This window comes from Oncorhynchus nerka, linkage group LG14 (assembly GCF_034236695.1).
Source record: "Oncorhynchus nerka isolate Pitt River linkage group LG14, Oner_Uvic_2.0, whole genome shotgun sequence".
Lineage (NCBI taxonomy): Eukaryota > Metazoa > Chordata > Actinopteri > Salmoniformes > Salmonidae > Oncorhynchus > Oncorhynchus nerka.
In genome coordinates this window covers 3,829,825-3,847,152 of record NC_088409.1, presented here as the reverse complement: position 1 = coordinate 3,847,152, position 17,328 = coordinate 3,829,825, and the positions used below count along the sequence as shown (strand labels likewise).

Below are 17,328 nucleotides of genomic sequence, written 5' to 3'. Positions count from 1 at the left end.
GTCTGTACTGTGTGTCAGTGTCTGGCTGTGTGTCTGTGCTGTGTGTCTGTGCTGTGGGTCAGTGTCTGTCTGCTGTGTGTCTGTGCTGTGGGTCAGTGTCTGGCTGTGTGTCTGTGCTGTGTGTCTGTGCTGTGGGTCTGTCTGGCTGTGTGTCTGTGCTGTGGGTCAGTGTTTGGCTGTGTGTCTGTGCTGTGGGTCAGTGTCTGGCTGTGCTGTGTGTCTGTGCTGTGGGTCTGTGCTGTGGGTCTGTGGGTCAGTGTTTGGCTGTGTGTCTGTGCTGTGGGTCTGTGTGTCTGTGCTGTGTGTCTGGCTGTTTGGCTGTCTGTGCTGTGGGTCAGTGTCTGGCTGTGTGTCTGTGCTGTGGGTCAGTGTCTGGCTGTGTGTCTGTGCTGTGGGTCAGTGTCTGGCTGTGTGTCTGTGCTGTGTGTCTGTGCTGTGGGTCAGTGTTTGGCTGTGTGTCTGTGCTGTGGGTCTGTGCTGTGGGTCAGTGTTTGGCTGTGTGTCTGTGCTGTGGGTCAGTGTCTGGCTGTGTGTCTGTGCTGTAGATCAGTGTTGGCTGTGTGTCTGTGCTGTGGGTCAGTGTCTGTGCTGTGGGTCAGTGTCTGGCTGTGTGTCTGTGCTGTGGGTCAGTGTCTGGCTGTGTGTCTGGGCTGTGTGTCTGTGTTTGGCTGTGTGTCTGTGCTGTGGGTCAGTGTCTGTGCTGTGGGTCAGTGTCTGGCTGTGTGTCTGTGCTGTGGGTCAGTGTTTGGCTGTGTGTCTGTGCTGTGGGTCAGTGTTAGGCTGTGGGTCTGTGCTGTGGGTCAGTGTCTGGCTGTGTGTCTGTGCTGTGTGTCTGTGCTGTGGGTCAGTGTTGGCTGTGTGTCTGTGCTGTGGGTCAGTGTCTGGCTGTGTGTCTGTGCTGTGGGTCTGTGCTGTGGGTCAGTGTTAGGCTGTGTGTCTGGCTGTGTGTCTGTGCTGTGGGTCAGTGTCTGTGCTGTGGGTCAGTGTTTGGCTGTGTGTCTGGCTGTGTGTCTGTGCTGTGGGTCAGTGTCTGTGTGTGTCTGTGCTGTGGGTCAGTGTTTGGCTGTGTGTCTGTGCTGTGGGTCAGTGTTTGGCTGTGTGTCTGGCTGTGTGTCTGTGCTGTGGGTCAGTGTCTGGCTGTGTGTCTGTGCTGTGGGTCAGTGTTAGGCTGTGTGTCTGGCTGTGTGTCTGTGCTGTGGGTCAGTGTCTGTGCTGTGGGTCAGTGTTTGGCTGTGTGTCTGTGCTGTGGGTCAGTGTTTGGCTGTGTGTCTGGCTGTGTGTCTGTGCTGTGGGTCAGTGTTGGGCTGTGTGTCTGTGCTGTGGGTCAGTGTTTGGCTGTGTCAGTTTGGCTGTGTGTCTGTGCTGTGGGTCAGTGTTTGGCTGTGTGTCTGGCTGTGTGTCTGTGCTGTGGGTCAGTGTCTGGCTGGCTGTGTGTCTGTGCTGTGGGTCAGTGTTGGGCTGTGTGTCTGTGCTGTGGGTCAGTGTTTGGCTGTGTGTCTGTGCTGTGGGTCAGTGTCTGTGCTGTGTGTCTGTGCTGTGGGTCAGTGTTTGGCTGTGTGTCTGTGCTGTGGGTCAGTGTCTGGCTGTGTGTCTGTGCTGTGGGTCAGTGTTAGGCTGTGTGTCTGTACTGTGGGTCAGTGTTGTGCTGTGTGTCTGGGCTGTGGGTCAGTGTCTGGCTGTGTGTCTGTGCTGTGGGTCAGTGTCTGGCTGTGTGTCTGTGCTGTGGGTCAGTGTCTGGCTGTGTGTATGTGCTGTGTGTCTGTGCTGTGGGTCAGTGTTTGGCTGTGTGTCTGTGCTGTGGGTCTGTGCTGTGGGTCAGTGTTTGGCTGTGTGTCTGTGCTGTGGGTCAGTGTCTGGCTGTGTGTCTGTGCTGTAGATCAGTGTTGGGCTGTGTGTCTGTGCTGTGGGTCAGTGTCTGTGCTGTGGGTCAGTGTCTGTGTCTGGCTGTGTGTCTGTGCTGTGGGTCAGTGTCTGTGCTGTGGGTCAGTGTCTGGCTGTGTGTCTGGGCTGTGTGTCTGTGTTTGGCTGTGTGTCTGTGCTGTGGGTCAGTGTCTGTGCTGTGGGTCAGTGTCTGGCTGTGTGTCTGTGCTGTGGGTCAGTGTTTGGCTGTGTGTCTGTGCTGTGGGTCAGTGTTAGGCTGTGGGTCTGTGCTGTGGGTCAGTGTCTGGCTGTGTGTCTGTGCTGTGTCTGTGCTGTGTGTCTGTGCTGTGGGTCAGTGTTTGGCTGTGTGTCTGTGCTGTGGGTCAGTGTCTGTGCTGTGTGTCTGTGCTGTGGGTCTGTGCTGTGGGTCAGTGTTGGCTGTGTGTCTGGCTGTGTGTCTGTGCTGTGGGTCAGTGTCTGTGCTGTGCTGTGTCAGTGTTTGGCTGTGTGTCTGTGCTGTGTCAGTGTTGGGCTGTGCTGTGTGGTCTGTGCTGTGGGTCAGTGTCTGTGCTGTGGGTCAGTGTTTGGCTGTGTGTCTGTGCTGTGGGTCAGTGTTTGGCTGTGTGTCTGGCTGTGTGTCTGTGCTGTGGGTCAGTGTTAGGCTGTGTGTCTGTGCTGTGGGTCAGTGTTGTGTGTGTCTGTGCTGTGGGTCAGTGTTTGGCTGTGTGTCTGTGTGTCTGTGCTGTGGGTCAGTGTCTGTGCTGTGGGTCAGTGTTTGGCTGTGTGTCTGTGCTGTGGGTCAGTGTTTGGCTGTGTGTCTGGCTGTGTGTCTGTGCTGTGGGTCAGTGTTGGCTGTGTGTCTGTGCTGTGGGTCAGTGTTTGTGCTGTGTGTGGGTCAGTGTTTGCTGTGTGTCTGTGCTGTGGGTCAGTGTTGGCTGCTGTGCTGTCAGTGTTTGCTGTGTGTCTGTGCTGTGGGTCAGTGTGTGTGTCTGTGCTGTGTGTCTGTGCTGTGGGTCAGTGTTGTGCTGTGTGTCTGTGCTGTGGGTCAGTGTCTGGCTGTGTGTCTGTGCTGTGGGTCAGTGTTTGGCTGTGTGTCAGTGTGCTGTGTGTCTGTGCTGTGGGTCAGTGTCTGGCTGTGTGTCTGTGCTGTGGGTCAGTGTTACTGTGGGTCAGTGTTGGGCTGTGTGTCTGTGCTGTGGGTCAGTGTTTGGCTGTGTGTCTGTGCTGTGGGTCAGTGTTGTGGGTCTGTGTGTCTGGCTGTGTGTCTGTGCTGTGGGTGTGGGTCAGTGTCTGGCTGTGTGTCTGTGCTGTGTGTCTGTCTGTGCTGTGCTGGGGTCAGTGTCTGGCTGTGTGTCTGTGCTGTGGGTCAGTGTCTGGCTGTGTGTCTGTGCTGTGTGTCTGTGTTGTGTGTGTCTGTGCTGTGGGTCTGTGTCTGGCTGTGTGTCTGTGCTGTGGGTCAGTGTCTGGCTGTGTGTCTGTGCTGTGGTGTCTGTGTTCTGGCTGTGGGTCTGTTTGCTGTGTCTGTGCTGTGTGGGTCAGTGTCTGGCTGTGTGTCTGTGTGGGTCTGTGCTGTGGGTCAGTGTGTGGCTGTGTGTCTGTGCTGTGGGTCAGTGTTGGGCTGTGTGTCTGTGCTGTGTCTGTGCTGTGGGTCTGTGTCTGGCTGTGCTGTCTGTGCTGTGTGTCTGTGCTGTGTCTGTCTGTGCTGTGGGTCAGTGTGTGTGGCTGTGTGTCTGTGCTGTGGGTCAGTGTTGGGCTGTGTGTCTGGCTGTGTGTCTGTGCTGTGGGTCAGTGTTTGGCTGTGTGTCTGTGCTGTGGGTCAGTGTCTGGCTGTGTGTCTGTGCTGTGGGTCTGTGCTGTGGGTCAGTGTTTCAGTGTTTGGCTGTGCTGTGCTGTCTGTGCTGTGGGTCAGTGTGTGTGGGTCTGTGCTGTGGGTCTGTGCTGTGTGTCTGTGCTGTGGGTCTGTGCTGTGGGTCTGTGTTTGTCTGTGCTGTGGGTCTGTGCTGTGGGTCTGTGCTGTGGGTCTGTGCTGTGGGTCTGTGCTGTGGGTCTGTGTCTGTGTGTGTCTGTGCTGTGGGTCAGTGTTGGGCTGTGTGTCTGGCTGTGTGTCTGTGCTGTGGGTGTGTCTGGCTGTGTGTCTGTGCTGTGGGTCAGTGCTGTGTGTCTGTGCTGTGGGTCTGTGCTGTGTGTCTGTGCTGTGGGTCTGTGCTGTGTGTCTGTGCTGTGTGTCTGTGTGTGTCTGGCTGTGGGTCTGTGCTGTGCTGTGGGTCAGTGGGTCTGTGCTGTGTCTGTGCTGTGCTGTGCTGTGTGTCTGTACTGTGTGGTCAGTGTCTGGCTGTGTGTCTGTGCTGTGTGTCTGTGCTGTGGGTCTGTGCTGTGGGTCAGTGTTGGGCTGTGTGTCTGTGCTGTGGGTCTGTGCTGTGGGCTCAGTGTCTGGCTGTGTGTCTGTGCTGTGGCTGTGTGTCTGTGCTGTGTCTGTGCTGTGTGTCTGTGCTGTGGGTCTGTGCTGTGTGTCTGTGCTGTGGGTCTGTGCTGTGTGTCTGTGCTGTGTGTCTGTGTCTGGCTGTGGGTCTGTGCTGTGGGTCTGTGCTGTGGGTCTGTACTGTGTGTCTGTGCTGTGGGTCAGTCTGTGTGTGTCTGTGCTGTGGGTCTGTGTCTGTGCTGTGGGTCAGTGTCTGGCTGTGTGTCTGTGCTGTCTGTGCTGTGGGTCAGTGTCTGGCTGTGTGTCTGTGCTGTGGGTCAGTGTCTGGCTGTGTGTCTGTGCTGTGGGTCAGTGTCTGGCTGTGTGTCTGTGCTGTGGTCTGTGCTGTGGTGTGTTGGCTGTGTGTCTGTGCTGTGGGTCTGTGCTGTGGGTCAGTGTTTGGCTGTGTGTCTGTGCTGTGGGTCAGTGTCTGGCTGTGTGTCTGTGCTGTGGGTCAGTGTTTGGCTGTGCTGTGTGGTCTGTGTCTGGCTGTGGTGTCAGTGTCTGGCTGTGTGTCTGTGCTGTGGGTCAGTGTTTGGCTGTGCTGTGGGTCTGTGTTTGGCTGTGCTGTGGGTCTGTGTGTGTGTCTGTGCTGTGGGTCAGTGTTTGGCTGTGTGTCTGTGCTGTGGGTCAGTGTCTGGCTGTGGTCTGTGCTGTGTCTGTGCTGTGCTGTGTGTTGTGTGTCTGTGCTGTGGGTCAGTGTCTGGCTGTGTGTCTGTGCTGTGGGTCAGTGTCTGTGCTGTGGGTCAGTGTCTGGCTGTGTCTGTCTGTGCTGTGTCAGTGTTTGGCTGTGTGTCTGGCTGTGTGTCTGTGCTGTGGGTCTGTGCTGTGGGTCAGTGTCTGGCTGTGTGTCTGTGCTGTGGGTCAGTGTTGTGGGTCAGTGTGGCTGTGTGTCTGTCTGTGCTGTGGGTCAGTGTTGGCTGTGTGTCTGTGCTGTGGGTCAGTGTCTGGCTGTGTGTCTGTGCTGTGGGTCAGTGTTAGGCTGTGTGTCTGTGCTGTGGGTCAGTGTCTGGCTGTGTGTCTGTGCTGTGGGTCAGTGTTAGGCTGTGTGTCTGGCTGTGTGTCTGTGCTGTGGGTCAGTGTCTGTGCTGTGGGTCAGTGTTTGTCTGCTGTCAGTGTCTGGTCTGTGCTGTGGGTGTCAGTGTGTGTCTGTGCTGTGCTGTGGGTCAGTGTTTGGCTGTGTGTCTGTGCTGTGGGTCAGTGTTTGGCTGTGTGTCTGGCTGTGTGTCTGTGCTGTGGGTCAGTGTTAGGCTGTGTGTCTGTGCTGTGGGTCAGTGTTAGGCTGTGTGTCTGGCTGTGTGTCTGTGCTGTGGGTCTGTCTGCTGTGGGTCAGTGTTTGGCTGTGTGTCTGTGCTGTGGGTCAGTGTTTGGCTGTGTGTCTGTGCTGTGGGTCAGTGTCTGTCTGCTGTGGGTCAGTGTCTGGCTGTGGTCAGTGCTGTGGGTCAGTGTTTGGCTGTGTGTCTGTGCTGTGGGTCAGTGTTTGGCTGTGTGTCTGTGCTGTGGGTCAGTGTCTGGCTGTGTGTCTGTGCTGTGGGTCAGTGTCTGGCTGTGTGTCTGTGCTGTGGGTCAGTGTTGGGCTGTGTGTCTGTGCTGTGGGTCAGTGTCTGGCTGTGTGTCTGTGCTGTGGGTCAGTGTCTGGCTGTGTGTCTGTGCTGTGTGTCTGTGCTGGTGGGTCAGTGTTTGGCTGTGTGTCTGTGCTGTGGGTCAGTGTCTGGTGTGTGTCTGTGCTGTGGGTCAGTGTTGGCTGTGTGTCTGTGCTGTGGGTCAGTGTTGGCTGCTGTGTGTCTGTGGGTCTGCTGTGGGTCAGTGTCTGTGCTGTGTGTCTGTGCTGTGGGTCAGTGTTTGGCTGTGTGTCTGGCTGTGTGTCTGTGCTGTGGGTCAGTGTGTGGGCTGTGTGTCTGTGCTGTGGGTCAGTGTCTGGCTGTGTGTCTGTGCTGTGGGTCAGTGTTGGGCTGTGTGTCTGTGTGTGTCTGTGGTGGGTCAGTGTCTGGCTGTGTGTCTGTGCTGTGTCTGTCTGTGCTGTGTGTCTGTGCTGTGGGTCAGTGTCTGGCTGTGTGTCTGTGCTGTGGGTCAGTGTTGGGCTGTGTGTCTGTGCTGTGTGTCTGTGCTGTGGGTCTGTGTCTGGCTGTGTGTCTGTGCTGTGGTCTGTGCTGTGTCTGGCTGTGTGTCTGTGCTGTGGGTCTGTGTGCTGTGGGTCTGTGGCTGTGTGTTTGGCTGTGTGTCTGTGCTGTGGGTCAGTGTCTGGCTGTGTGTGTGGGTCAGTGTGGACTGTGTGTGGGTCTGTGCTGTGGGTCAGTGTGTTCAGTGGCTGTGTGTCTGTGCTGTGGGTCAGTGTTTGGCTGTGTGTCTGTGCTGTGGTGTCTGTGCTGTGGGTCAGTGTTTGGCTGTGTGTCTGTGCTGTGGGTCAGTGTCTGGCTGTGTGTCTGTGCTGTGGTCTGTCTGTGTCTGGCTGTGTCAGTGTCTGTGCTGTGCTGGGGTCAGTGTCTGGCTGTGTGTGGGTCAGTGTCTGGTCTGTGCTGTGGGTCAGTGTTTGGCTGTGTGTCTGTGCTGTGGGTCAGTGTTCAGTGTTGGCTGTGTGTCTGTACTGTGGGTCAGTGTTGTGTGTGTCTGTGTGTGGGTCTGGGCTGTGGGTCAGTGTCTGGCTGTGTGTCTGTGCTGTGGGTCAGTGTTTGGCTGTGTGTCTGTGCTGTGGGTCAGTGGTTGGCTGTGTGTCTGTGCTGTGGGTCAGTGTTGGCTGTGTGTCTGTGTGTCTGTGCTGTGGGTCAGTGTCTGGCTGTGTGTCTGTGCTGTGGGTCAGTGTTTGGCTGTGTGTCTGGCTGTGTGTCTGTGCTGTGGGTCAGTGTTGGGCTGTGTGTCTGTGCTGTGTGTCTGTGCTGTGGGTCAGTGTCTGGCTGTGTGTCTGTGCTGTGGGTCAGTGTCTGGCTGTGTGTCTGTGCTGTGTGTCTGTGCTGTGTGTCTGTGCTGTGTGTCTGTGCTGTGTGTCTGTGCTGTGTGTCTGTGCTGTGTGTCTGTGCTGTGGGTCAGTGTCTGGCTGTGTGTCTGTGCTGTGGGTCAGTGTTTGGCTGTGTGTCTGGCTGTGTGTCTGTGCTGTGGGTCAGTGTTGGGCTGTGTGTCTGTGCTGTGGGTCAGTGTCTGGCTGTGTGTCTGTGCTGTGGGTCAGTGTTGGGCTGTGTGTCTGGCTGTGTGTCTGTGCTGTGGGTCAGTGTCTGGCTGTGTGTCTGTGCTGTGTGTCTGTGCTGTGTGTCTGTGCTGTGGGTCAGTGTCTGGCTGTGTGTCTGTGCTGTGGGTCAGTGTTGGGCTGTGTGTCTGGCTGTGTGTCTGTGCTGTGGGTCAGTGTTTGGCTGTGTGTCTGTGCTGTGGGTCAGTGTCTGGCTGTGTGTCTGGGCTGTGGGTCTGTGCTGTGGGTCAGTGTTTGGCTGTGTGTCTGTGCTGTGTGTCTGTGCTGTGGGTCTGTGCTGTGGGTCTGTGCTGTGGGTCTGTGCTGTGGGTCAGTGTTTGGCTGTGTGTCTGTGCTGTGGGTCTGTGCTGTGGGTCTGTGCTGTGGGTCTGTGTCTGGCTGTGTGTCTGTGCTGTGGGTCAGTGTTGGGCTGTGTGTCTGGCTGTGTGTCTGTGCTGTGGGTCAGTGTCTGGCTGTGTGTCTGTGCTGTGTGTCTGTGCTGTGTGTCTGTGCTGTGTGTCTGTGCTGTGGGTCTGTGCTGTGTGTCTGTGCTGTGGGTCTGTGCTGTGTGTCTGTGCTGTGTGTCTGTGTCTGGCTATGGGTCTGTGTCTGGCTATGGGTCTGTGCTGTGGGTCTGTACTGTGTGTCTGTACTGTGTGTCAGTGTCTGGCTGTGTGTCTGTGCTGTGTGTCTGTGCTGTGGGTCTGTGCTGTGGGTCTGTGTCTGGCTGTGTGTCTGTGCTGTGGGTCAGTGTTGGGCTGTGTGTCTGGCTGTGTGTCTGTGCTGTGGGTCAGTGTCTGGCTGTGTGTCTGTGCTGTGTGTCTGTGCTGTGTGTCTGTGCTGTGGGTCTGTGCTGTGTGTCTGTGCTGTGGGTCTGTGCTGTGTGTCTGTGCTGTGTGTCTGTGTCTGGCTGTGGGTCTGTGCTGTGGGTCTGTGCTGTGGGTCTGTACTGTGTGTCTGTACTGTGTGTCAGTGTCTGGCTGTGTGTCTGTGCTGTGGGTCAGTGTCTGGCTGTGTGTCTGTGCTGTGGGTCAGTGTCTGGCTGTGTGTCTGTGCTGTGGGTCAGTGTCTGCTGTGGCTGTGTCAGTGTTTGGCTGTGTGTCTGTGCTGTGGGTCAGTGTTTGGTGCTGTGTGTCTGTGCTGTGGGTCTGTGCTGTGGGTCAGTGTTTGGCTGTGTGTCTGTGCTGTGGGTCAGTGTCTGGCTGTGTGTCTGTGCTGTGGGTCAGTGTCTGGCTGTGTGTCTGTGCTGTGGGTCAGTGTCTGGCTGTGTGTCTGTGCTGTGTGTCTGTGCTGTGGGTCAGTGTTTGGCTGTGTGTCTGTGCTGTGGGTCTGTGCTGTGGGTCAGTGTTTGGCTGTGTGTCTGTGCTGTGGGTCAGTGTCTGGCTGTGTGTCTGTGCTGTAGATCAGTGTTGGGCTGTGTGTCTGTGCTGTGGGTCAGTGTGTCTGTGCTGTGCTGTGGGTCAGTGTCTGGCTGTGTGTCTGTGCTGTGGGTCAGTGTCTGTGCTGTGGGTCAGTGTCTGGCTGTGTGTGTGTCTGTTTGGCTGTGTGTCTGTGCTGTGGGTCAGTGTCTGTGCTGTGTGTCTGTGCTGTGGGTCAGTGTCTGTGCTGTGCTGTGGGTCAGTGTCTGGCTGTGTGTCTGTGCTGTGGGTCAGTGTTTGGCTGTGTGTCTGTGCTGTGGGTCAGTGTTAGGCTGTGTGTCTGTGCTGTGGGTCAGTGTCTGGCTGTGTGTCTGTGCTGTGGGTCAGTGTTAGGCTGTGTGTCTGTGCTGTGGGTCAGTGTCTGGCTGTGTGTCTGTGCTGTGGGTCAGTGTTAGGCTGTGTGTCTGGCTGTGTGTCTGTGCTGTGGGTCAGTGTCTGTGCTGTGGGTCAGTGTTTGGCTGTGTGTCTGTGCTGTGGGTCAGTGTCTGTGCTGTGGGTCAGTGTTTGGCTGTGTGTCTGTGCTGTGGGTCAGTGTTTGGCTGTGTGTCTGGCTGTGTGTCTGTGCTGTGGGTCAGTGTTAGGCTGTGTGTCTGTGCTGTGGGTCAGTGTTAGGCTGTGTGTCTGGCTGTGTGTCTGTGCTGTGGGTCAGTGTCTGTGCTGTGGGTCAGTGTTTGGCTGTGTGTCTGTGCTGTGGGTCAGTGTTTGGCTGTGTGTCTGGCTGTGTGTCTGTGCTGTGGGTCAGTGTTGGGCTGTGTGTCTGTGCTGTGGGTCAGTGTTTGGCTGTGTGTTTGGCTGTGTGTCTGTGCTGTGGGTCAGTGTTTGGCTGTGTGTCTGTGCTGTGGGTCAGTGTCTGGCTGTGTGTCTGTGCTGTGGGTCAGTGTCTGGCTGTGTGTCTGTGCTGTGGGTCAGTGTTGGGCTGTGTGTCTGTGCTGTGGGTCAGTGTCTGGCTGTGTGTCTGTGCTGTGGGTCAGTGTCTGTGCTGTGTGTCTGTGCTGTGGGTCAGTGTTTGGCTGTGTGTCTGTGCTGTGGGTCAGTGTCTGGCTGTGTGTCTGTGCTGTGGGTCAGTGTTAGGCTGTGTGTCTGTACTGTGGGTCAGTGTTGTGCTGTGTGTCTGGGCTGTGGGTCAGTGTCTGGCTGTGTGTCTGTGCTGTGGGTCAGTGTTTGGCTGTGTGTCTGGCTGTGTGTCTGTGCTGTGGGTCAGTGTTGGGCTGTGTGTCTGTGCTGTGGGTCAGTGTCTGGCTGTGTGTCTGTGCTGTGGGTCAGTGTTGGGCTGTGTGTCTGTGCTGTGGGTCAGTGTCTGGCTGTGTGTCTGGGCTGTGTGTCTGTGCTGTGTGTCTGTGCTGTGGGTCAGTGTCTGGCTGTGTGTCTGTGCTGTGGGTCAGTGTTGGGCTGTGTGTCTGGCTGTGTGTCTGTGCTGTGGGTCAGTGTTTGGCTGTGTGTCTGTGCTGTGGGTCAGTGTCTGGCTGTGTGTCTGGGCTGTGGGTCTGTGCTGTGGGTCAGTGTCTGGCTGTGTGTTTGGCTGTGTGTCTGTGCTGTGGGTCAGTGTCTGGCTGTGTGTCTGTGCTGTGGGTCAGTGTTGGACTGTGTGTCTGTGCTGTGGGTCAGTGTTGGGCTGTGTGTCTGTGCTGTGGGTCAGTGTTGGGCTGTGTGTCTGTGCTGTGTCTGTGCTGTGGGTCAGTGTCTGGCTGTGTGTCTGTGCTCTGGGTCAGTGTCTGTGCTCTGGGTCAGTGTTGGGCTGTGTGTCTGTGCTGTGGGTCAGTGTCTGGCTGTGTGTCTGTGCTGTGGGTCAGTGTCTGTGCTGTGTGTCTGTGCTGTGTGTCTGTGCTGTGTGTCTGGGCTGTGTGTCTGTGCTGTGTGTCTGTGCTGTGTGTCTGGGCTGTGTGTCTGTGCTGTGTGTCTGTGCTGTGTGTCTGGGCTGGGTGCTGTGTGTCTGGGCTGTGTGTCTGGGCTGTGTGTCTGGGCTGTGTGTCTGGGCTGTGGGTCTGTGCTGTGGGTCTGTGCTGTGGGTCTGTGCTGTGTGTCTGTGCTCTGGGTCAGTGTTTGGCTGTGTGTCTGTGCTGTGTGTCTGTGCTGTGGGTCTGTGCTGTGGGTCTGTGCTGTGTGTCTGTGCTGTGGGTCTGTGCTGTGTGTCTGGCTGCTGGTCTGTGCTGTGGGTCTGTGCTGTGGGTCTGTGCTGTGGGTCAGTGTCTGGCTGTGTGTCTGTGCTGTGGGTCAGTGTCTGGCTGTGTGTCTGTGCTGTGTGTCTGTGCTGTGGGTCAGTGTCTGGCTGTGTGTCTGTGCTGTGGGTCAGTGTCTGGCTGTGTGTCTGTGCTGTGTGTCTGTGCTGTGGGTCAGTGTCTGGCTGTGTGTCTGTGCTGTGGGTCAGTGTTTGGCTGTGTGTCTGTGCTGTGGGTCAGTGTTTGGCTGTGTGTCTGTGCTGTGGGTCTGTGCTGTGGGTCAGTGTTTGGCTGTGTGTCTGTGCTGTGGGTCTGTGCTGTGGGTCAGTGTCTGGCTGTGTGTCTGTGCTGTGGGTCAGTGTCTGGCTGTGTGTCTGTGCTGTGGGTCAGTGTTTGGCTGTGTGTCTGTGCTGTGGGTCTGTGCTGTGGGTCAGTGTTTGGCTGTGTGTCTGTGCTGTGGGTCAGTGTCTGGCTGTGTGTCTGTGCTGTAGATCAGTGTTGGGCTGTGTGTCTGTGCTGTGGGTCAGTGTCTGTGCTGTGGGTCAGTGTCTGGCTGTGTGTCTGTGCTGTGGGTCAGTGTCTGTGCTGTGGGTCAGTGTCTGGCTGTGTGTCTGGGCTGTGTGTCTGTGTTTGGCTATGTGTCTGTGCTGTGGGTCAGTGTCTGTGATGTGGGTCAGTGTCTGGCTGTGTGTCTGTGCTGTGGGTCAGTGTTTGGCTGTGTGTCTGTGCTGTGTGTCAGTGTTAGGCTGTGTGTCTGTGCTGTGGGTCAGTGTCTGGCTGTGTGTCTGTGCTGTGTGTCTGTGCTGTGGGTCAGTGTTAGGCTGTGTGTCTGTGCTGTGGGTCAGTGTCTGGCTGTGTGTCTGTGCTGTGTGTCTGTGCTGTGTGTCTGTGCTGTGGGTCAGTGTTAGGCTGTGTGTCTGGCTGTGTGTCTGTGCTGTGGGTCAGTGTCTGTGCTGTGGGTCAGTGTTTGGCTGTGTGTCTGTGCTGTGGGTCTGTGCTGTGGGTCAGTGTCTGTGCTGTGGGTCAGTGTTTGGCTGTGTGTCTGGCTTTGTGTCTGTGCTGTGGGTCAGTGTTTGGCTGTGTGTCTGGCTGTGTGTCTGTGCTGTGGGTCAGTGTTAGGCTGTGTGTCTGTGCTGTGGGTCAGTGTTAGGCTGTGTGTCTGTGCTGTGGGTCAGTGTCTGTGCTGTGGGTCAGTGTTTGGCTGTGTGTCTGTGCTGTGGGTCAGTGTTTGGCTGTGTGTCTGGCTGTGTGTCTGTGCTGTGGGTCAGTGTTGGGCTGTGTGTCTGTGCTGTGGGTCAGTGTTTGGCTGTGTGTTTGGCTGTGTGTCTGTGCTGTGGGTCAGTGTTTGGCTGTGTGTCTGGCTGTGTGTCTGTGCTGTGGGTCAGTGTCTGGCTGTGTGTCTGTGCTGTGGGTCAGTGTTTGGCTGTGTGTCTGTGCTGTGGGTCAGTGTTTGGCTGTGTGTCTGTGCTGTGTGTCAGTGTTAGGCTGTGTGTCTGTGCTGTGGGTCAGTGTCTGGCTGTGTGTCTGGCTGTGTGTCTGTGCTGTGGGTCTGTGCTGTGGGTCAGTGTTAGGCTGTGTGTCTGGCTGTGTGTCTGTGCTGTGGGTCAGTGTCTGTGCTGTGGGTCAGTGTTTGGCTGTGTGTCTGTGCTGTGGGTCAGTGTCTGTGCTGTGGGTCAGTGTCTGGCTGTGTGTCTGTGCTGTGGGTCAGTGTTAGGCTGTGTGTCTGTGCTGTGTGTCTGTGCTGTGGGTCAGTGTCTGTGCTGTGGGTCAGTGTTTGGCTGTGTGTCTGGCTGTGTGTCTGTGCTGTGGGTCAGTGTCTGTGCTGTGGGTCAGTGTTTGGCTGTGTGTCTGGCTTTGTGTCTGTGCTGTGGGTCAGTGTTTGGCTGTGTGTCTGGCTGTGTGTCTGTGCTGTGGGTCAGTGTTGGGCTGTGTGTCTGTGCTGTGGGTCAGTGTTTGCCTGTGTGTTTGGCTGTGTGTCTGTGCTGTGGGTCAGTGTTTGGCTGTGTGTCTGGCTGTCTGTCTGTGCTGTGGGTCAGTGTTGGGCTGTGTGTCTGTGCTGTGGGTCAGTGTTTGGCTGTGTGTCTGGCTGTGTGTCTGTGCTGTGGGTCAGTGTCTGGCTGTGTGTCTGTGCTGTGGGTCAGTGTTGGGCTGTGTGTCTGTGCTGTGGGTCAGTGTTTGGCTGTGTGTCTGTGCTGTGGGTCAGTGTCTGTGCTGTGTGTCTGTGCTGTGGGTCAGTGTTTGGCTGTGTGTCTGTGCTGTGGGTCAGTGTCTGGCTGTGTGTCTGTGCTGTGGGTCAGTGTTAGGCTGTGTGTCTGTACTGTGGGTCAGTGTTGTGCTGTGTGTCTGGGCTGTGGGTCAGTGTCTGGCTGTGTGTCTGTGCTGTGGGTCAGTGTTTGGCTGTGTGTCTGTGCTGTGGGTCAGTGGTTGGCTGTGTGTCTGTGCTGTGGGTCAGTGTTGGGCTGTGTGTCTGTGCTGTGGGTCAGTGTCTGGCTGTGTGTCTGTGCTGTGGGTCAGTGTTGGGCTGTGTGTCTGGCTGTGGGTCAGTGTTGGGCTGTGTGTCTGTGCTGTGTGTCTGTGCTGTGGGTCAGTGTCTGGCTGTGTGTCTGTGCTGTGGGTCAGTGTTGGGCTGTGTGTCTGGCTGTGTGTCTGTGCTGTGGGTCAGTGTCTGGCTGTGTGTCTGGGCTGTGTGTCTGTGCTGTGTGTCTGTGCTGTGTGTCTGTGCTGTGGGTCAGTGTCTGGCTGTGGGTCTGTGCTGTGGGTCAGTGTTGGGCTGTGTGTCTGGCTGTGTGTCTGTGCTGTGGGTCAGTGTTTGGCTGTGTGTCTGTGCTGTGGGTCAGTGTCTGGCTGTGTGTCTGGGCTGTGGGTCTGTGTTGGACTGTGTGTCTGTGCTGTGGGTCAGTGTTGGGCTGTGTGTCTGTGCTGTGGGTCAGTGTTGGGCTGTGTGTCTGTGCTGTGGGTCAGTGTCTGGCTGTGGGTCTGTGCTGTGGGTCAGTGTTGGACTGTGTGTCTGTGCTGTGGGTCAGTGTTGGGCTGTGTGTCTGTGCTGTGGGTCAGTGTTGGGCTGTGTGTCTGTGCTGTGGGTCAGTGTCTGGCTGTGTGTTTGGCTGTGTGTCTGTGCTGTGGGTCAGTGTCTGGCTGTGGGTCTGTGCTGTGGGTCAGTGTCTGGCTGTGTGTTTGGCTGTGTGTCTGTGCTGTGGGTCAGTGTCTGGCTGTGTGTCTGTGCTGTGGGTCAGTGTTGGACTGTGTGTCTGTGCTGTGGGTCAGTGTTGGGCTGTGTGTCTGTGCTGTGGGTCAGTGTTGGGCTGTGTGTCTGTGCTGTGGGTCAGTGTCTGGCTGTGGGTCAGTGTCTGGCTGTGGGTCAGTGCTGTGTGTGCTGGGCTGTGTGTCTGGGCTGTGTGTCTGGGCTGTGTGTCTGGGCTGTGTGTCTGGGCTGTGGGTCTGGGCTGTGTGTCTGTGCTGTGTGTCTGTGCTGTGGGTCTGGGCTGTGTGTCTGTGCTGTGTGTCTGTGCTGCGTGTCTGTGCTGTGTGTCTGTGCTGTGGTACTTAACTCCACCCCCCACTGTGGTATACTGTGTGTCTGTGGTAACTAACTCCACTGTAAATCTGGGGATTTGTTCTCTAATCCAACAGTCAAATCCCTCATGCTAATGGCTGTTGATCAGGATGCTATAAAGCCTCAATGAGCTGCTATCTGCCATTCCCCCCTCTGTCTCAGTAATATGACCTCCTACTGACTATCTGCCATTCCTCCCTAGCCCCTGTCTCAGTAATATGACCTCCTACTGACTATCTGCCATTCCTCCCTCTGTCTCAGTAATATGACATCCTACTGACTATCTGCCATTCCCCCCTCTGTCTCAGTAATATAACATCCTACTGACTATCTGCCATTCCCCCCCCCCCCTGTCTCAGTAATATAACATCCTACTGACTATCTGCCATTCCCCCCTCTGTCTCAGTAATATGACCTCCTACTGACTATCTGCCATCCCCCTGTCTCAGTAATATGACATCCTACTGACTATCTGCCATTCCCCCTCTGTCTCAGTAATATAACATCCTACTGACTATCTGCCATCCCCCCTGTCTCAGTAATATGACATCCTACTGACTATCTGCCATCCCCCCTGTCTCAGTAATATGACATCCTACTGACTATCTGCCATTCCCCCTCTGTCTCAGTAATATGACCTCCTACTGACTATCTGCCATTCCCCCTCTGTCTCAGTAATATGACCTCCTACTGACTATCTGCCATTCCTCCCTAGCCCCTGTCTCAGTAATATGACCTCCTACTGACTCTCTGCCATCCCCCCTCTGTCTCAGTAATATGACCTCCTACTGACTATCTGCCATTCCCCCTCTGTCTCAGTAATATGACATCCTACTGACTATCTGCCATTCCCCCTAGCCCCTGTCTCAGTAATATAACATCCTACTGACTATCTGCCATTCCCCCCTGTCTCAGTAATATGACCTCCTACTGACTATCTGCCATTCCCCCTAGCCCCTGTCTCAGTAATATGACATCCTACTGACTATCTGCCATTCCTCCCTCTGTCTCAGTAATATGACCTCCTACTGACTATCTGCCATTCCCCCTCTGTCTCAGTAATATGACCTCCTACTGACTATCTGCCATTCCCCCTCTGTCTCAGTAATATGACATCCTACTGACTATCTGCCATCCCCCCTGTCTCAGTAATATGACATCCTACTGACTATCTGCCATTCCCCCTCTCTGTCTCAGTAATATGACCTCCTACTGACTATCTGCCATTCCCCCCTCTGTCTCAGTAATATGACCTCCTACTGACTATCTGCCATTCCTCCCTAGCCCCTGTCTCAGTAATATGACCTCCTACTGACTCTCTGCCATCCCCCCCTCTGTCTCAGTAATATGACCTCCTACTGACTATCTGCCATTCCCCCTTTGTCTCAGTAATATGACATCCTACTGACTATCTGCCATTCCCCCTAGCCCCTGTCTCAGTAATATAACATCCTACTTACTATCTGCCATTCCCCCTGTCTCAGTAATATGACCTCCTACTGACTATCTGCCATTCCCCCTCTGTCTCAGTAATATAACATCCTACTGACTATCTGCCATTCCCCCCTGTCTCAGTAATATAACATCCTACTGACTATCTGCCATTCCCCCTAGCCCCTGTCTCAGTAATATGACATCCTACTGACTATCTGCCATTCCTCCCTCTGTCTCAGTAATATGACCTCCTACTGACTATCTGCCATTCCCCCTCTGTCTCAGTAATATGACCTCCTACTGACTATCTGCCATTCCCCCTCTGTCTCAGTAATATGACATCCTACTGACTATCTGCCATTCCCCCTAGCCCCTGTCTCAGTAATATGACCTCCTACTGACTATCTGCCATTCCCCCTAGCCCCTGTCTCAGTAATATGACCTCCTACTGACTATCTGCCATCCCCCCCCTCTGTCTCAGTAATATGACCTCCTACTGACTATCTGCCACCCCCCTAGCCCCTGTCTCAGTAATATGACCTCCTACTGACTATCTGCCATTCCCCCTAGCCCCTGTCTCAGTAATATGACCTCCTACTGACTATCTGCCATCCCCCCCCCTCTGTCTCAGTAATATGACCTCCTACTGACTATCTGCCATCCCCCCTCTCTGTCTCAGTAATATAACATCCTACTGACTATCTGCCATTCCCCCTCTGTCTCAGTAATATGACATCCTACTGACTATCTGCCATCCCCCCCCCTGTCTCAGTAATATGACATCCTACTGACTATCTGCCATTCCCCCTCTGTCTCAGTAATATGACCTCCTACTGACTATCTGCCATCCCCCTCTGTCTCAGTAATATGACCTCCTACTGACTATCTGCCATCCCCCCCCTCTCTGTCTCAGTAATATAACATCCTACTGACTATCTGCCATTCCCCCTCTGTCTCAGTAATATGACATCCTACTGACTATCTGCCATTCCCCCTGTCTCAGTAATATGACATCCTACTGACTATCTGCCATTCCCCCTAGCCCCCGTCTCAGTAATATGACATCCTACTGACTATCTGCCATTCCCCCTCTGTCTCAGTAATATAACATCCTACTGACTATCTGCCATTCCTCCCTCTGTCTCAGTAATATGACCTCCTACTGACTATCTGCCATTCCCCCTGTCTCAGTAATATAACATCCTACTGACTATCTGCCATTCCCCCCTCTGTCTCAGTAATATAACCTCCTACTGACTATCTGCCATTCCCCCCTCTGTCTCAGTAATATG

General features: G+C 55.3%; 1 protein-coding gene across 1 annotated transcript in view; it reads left to right on the top strand.

Annotated features, from left to right (window-relative positions):
• Positions 1 to 17,328, top strand: part of LOC135575090 (sperm-associated antigen 1A-like) — a 180,157-nt gene that overhangs the window by 90,128 nt on the left and 72,701 nt on the right. The window lies entirely within an intron of this gene.